We start from the raw sequence: 4,512 nt of genomic DNA on the forward strand, positions 1-4,512 counted from the left end.
GAACACCAGAAACGCAATGATCCAAGAAAATAACTAGAATGACCAAGACCAAAGCCCTAGATATGTAGGACTGAGTCTTGATGAACAGTCAAGAGAACAAAAATTTTCAAAACAAAAAAAAAAACTGATAGAATTCACAGATGAAAGAACTAAGACTCAACAGTGCAAAAAATGGCTCTAATACCATGTCAATTTGTTAAATGAGTCTCTCAGATTTGAGAGTTCTACAATTAAATAGAAAGAATGTTGATTTTACATCCCTAAAGATATGTTATTGCTATCCCTCAATGTCATCTATTCCTAGGTGTAACATCCTTGTAGATATGATATAATCATTCCTACATATCTTCTATCTCTATTTATGGAAAGTTAAATCTGTACAGATATTACATATTTATATGATGATATTCCTAATATCAGTAGACACATCTAAACAGTTATTCATGATCTGGTCATTATGCTTAGTTGACTTATCTCTTTATTCACTTCATGTTTCTAACTACACTAATGTTTGGATACATAGATCTTTCAATCAATGTCTTAGCTAGATCATCTACAGGAAAAGCTAATAAAATCGAGATTTCAAACATATCTTTAGTAGTTCAAATTTTTCTTAATTTTGACTTCGATGTCCCTTTTCTCCTACTCGACTAAAAGCTCTTTAGTGTATAGGAGTATATAAGCTAGATAAACTATAGGATGCAAGGGGCGGATCCAACCTCATTGTACCTGGCTCATCTGAATCCATTACTTTCGACACGAACATAAATTTGTGTAAAAATTTGCTAAAATCACAACAAATGGGAGATATGAACCCATAACTTTTAAAATAAAAATAAAAAATGAGGTTCAATGCTAAGAACTTTTAAATTGAACCATAAAACTTAAATTTTGGATCCGTTTGTGCCTCCGTTCTGGAAAAGAAAAAAAAACATACAAATGCATGAAACGAGAATAGTGGTAAAAATCAAGGATTTTGAAATAAAATATATTGACACTTGACATTCACAAACAGTAAGATGGAATATGGAATTATTATTTTTTTCTACAACAAAAAAATAGTTCCAGTACAGCTACAATCAATGCCACTCTTTTAGATTAGACTAAACACAACCAGTGTACAACTTAAGTCGTCTTACCACAAACTAACAACCATATGACAAGAACAAAGAAGAGAAAAAGCAGACAGGAAATCCTCAAGATCTTGATGATCAGTCCATAATCAGTGGAACAGTTACAGTATTTGCAGCAATCAGTTTTCATATACCAATTCTGAGTCGCGGACTTTACTTGTCATCACAAAGCATGGAAATAGTACAGTTGTTTCCCTGGAATGTACAAAAACTTAGAGTTCATCTTATAAGACAAAGTTATCAATGATGTGTAATTCAATGTCATATTTTCTCCCCATGTCAAGCAGCAATTTCACACTAGAAATTAAGGAATTATATTTCCACATAAAAAGAAATTGAAGTCTCAAAACTCACTCTAAATATGGCAGGGTCATGATCTTTATCAAAGAAGGATATCTCGTGACTAATTCCTTCCACTCATCTGGACCAATTCGTCCGTTACCTTTTAGATCCGCCTCTTGAATAGTCTGTTCATTAACACAAAATTAGCTAATCTGAAGAATGATAACATCATTGGGATCTATGAAATGAATTGAACGAATGTTTTTCACCTTATGGACGATTACTTCAATGGCATCATCAGACAGTGTCAATTCTGATTCATTGAGAATAGCCATTACCATGTCCTTCAGCTGCAAGACAGTGTCAATTGAATAAAAGATCCCAATGTATGATGACAACATATATAAACTAGGCATTCGTTCCTCAATCACAAGTTCAAGATTCATGTGTTGAGGAGTGGACTGTCAAGTAGTTGTATTTACGACCATCCTTTCAAGAGAAGTTTTAGTTGTCCACAAGGTAAGGAAATAGTTTCTTCGTCGCACTCCTCAACCCTAAAGCTTATTCTTTTCCATTTGGGAAGATCTTGGAACACATCTTGATCATTGACCATTTGATATATTTTGTATGCATGATCTTCTAGGTATATCTAAAAGGGATATATTGCCTCAAAACTATAGTTATGATCCATTCATAATTAGAAGTTATATTGGAAACTGTAGTTTAACTATACAAGTTGTCCGCTCGACAGTTGACAAGCCAATTGTTTCGGCGAACTCTATATTTGAGATGCAAATGTAACAAAGTTCTACGCTTCAACATGCAGATATCAGTTCACCACAATGTAAACAAAATCTAATGGGAAAAGGTCCAGAATAGCCCCTGAACTTTGTGAAATGGTCAAAATTTGTCCTCTCTTAAAAGTTGGGTTAGATCTGGCTCTCGTTGTTACAAAAGTGGGCTAGCTTTTGCCCTAATATTCCACCTTATTGCTCCTGAATTTTGCGAAAGTTTCACAATTTGACCACCATTTTTCTTAGCCTTTATCCCTTGTCCCTCTACAAATCTATCACCATCATAATAATTGATTCTCTCAACTCCCAAAAACATCACTTAAAGATCGCGTTACTCATAGGCAGAGCAAGGACTTTTAGTTTATGAGTTCTGAATTACAATTATTTTTGTTTATTGGTTCTTGAATATATTATTTATATATATCAAACGATTTTTTTAAAACAAATATAGGATTTGAGTCAAAGTTACTGGTTCTGCCAACCGCATAGTTCTTTGGATGGATCCACCCCTGGTGTTACTCCACCATAACTTCTCACTCCCATGACACTTACAAAAAGGACACACAAGAATTACATATAAAAACCACCCTATTGAGATGCCCTCCGACACCTTCATCTTTACTACTTTCCCTAGTTATTGTACCTTCACCAGAAGATCACCAGTCCTTAATCACTATAACCTCACCTTGACCGCCAAAATAATACAACAAATGATTTAGGAGCTGAATTATGCACACCTGGGTTTGTTTTAGTATTAGGAGATCGATGTGGAGCTCTGGCATCGCTATTGATGATTTGAGAAGGATTATGATAGAGTTGTGTCAATGGAGTTCTTATAGAGGTGGAATTCAACTTGGTGGTATTATTGATCATTGTTTGATTCCCGTTTGGGTTGATTTGAGGCTTGAGGGTTGTTAATTTGTGCTCGAGAATAGAGACCTAAAAGTTGAAGGTTTTGAGTGTAGAAGACGACGATGGTACCGATGTTGGAATAGTGGTCATGTTATTCAAAGTTCAGGATTGGACCATTTCTCATAGTTCAAGGACAAAATTAATCCTTTCCCTTTTGAAAAAAGGCCAATGTGGTAGAAAACTTCTAATGTTAGTCAATAAGGGGAAATCTAGCCCATTTTGGTGACAATGAGGGTCGATTTGATGAACTATTAATGGAGGTCAAATCTGGACCATTTCGCAAAGTTCAAGCGCAAATTTCCCAGTCCTAATTTGCATATGGCACTTTATGCGACACTTGGTGCACTGATTGATCTTTTTTTATGTCAAGAATGTCTATTATCTACACCTTATTACAGTCTTCATTGCTGACTGCCGATAAGTGACAAAGACTACATGACACGTGAAATCAATTAAAGGAGTGACAGAGTAAATCAAGACCTAGAAATTCCTTTAAGGAATAGAAGTGGCATGATAAATCAGACAACAATATTCGTTTGAGTTATTTACCTCGTCACGTTCTATGTATCCATTGTTCTTCAGATCGTACACTTTAAATGTAATTGCCACAAGATTATTTTAAAGTTAGCATAAACTATTGTATGTCAATACGAGTGTTCTATGGGCTTTCTTTCACTACCAGAATCACCATTTGGCAGGGCTACTAGGACTTGGGTCTCTCTCTTGGGCGGGGCATCAAGTCCATCTATCTTTACCGATGTTGCAATTTCTAAAGGCTGGAGTAGATCCTAAAGAGCTACCACTTCCTCATGAATTTCTCTTGAATCGAGATCTTTTGGCTCAACTTTATCCCACCGAGGGAGCAACCCCATTTTTCACCTTGAATTGGTCAAAATATGCGAAATTTCTTACTTTTCGTGGAGGATTAGATCCTGTAACTGGGGGTCTGTGGCTGACTGATATTGCCCATCGCCATTTAGCTATAGCATTTATTTTTCTCGTTGCTGGTCATATGTATAGAACCAATTTCGGGATTGGGCACAGAAAGATCTTTGAAATCCTTGATAGTCTGGAAAGGGAACGCGAATCTAGCCACCACTTTCTCTATTTAAAGAAAAAGAAAGAGGGTGCGGGTCAAATCCGCATCTTTGCGCCCTTTACTTACTTCAAGGGATGGTGCGTCCGATACATGATTGGTTAATGACAATTCTCAACAGCATCTGTAAGATCTCGAGGCTTACTAGACGGAATTCGATCAAAAATGAAAACTTTGGATATTTTTCTTAGAAGGAGATGAACTACCTATAGATTTGTATGTAAGTGCACGATAGGAATTAAGAGAAAGCTGGCATCCAATCAAGAAAGAATCACTTCGGACAATTAGACTAAGC

General features: G+C 35.9%; 1 pseudogene; it reads right to left on the reverse strand.

Annotated features, from left to right (window-relative positions):
- Positions 1-744: 744 nt before the first annotated feature.
- Positions 745-4,512, reverse strand: part of LOC132612062 (calcineurin B-like protein 7) — a 14,779-nt pseudogene continuing 11,011 nt past the window's right edge.

Source organism: Lycium barbarum, chromosome 9 (assembly GCF_019175385.1).
Source record: "Lycium barbarum isolate Lr01 chromosome 9, ASM1917538v2, whole genome shotgun sequence".
Lineage (NCBI taxonomy): Eukaryota > Viridiplantae > Streptophyta > Magnoliopsida > Solanales > Solanaceae > Lycium > Lycium barbarum.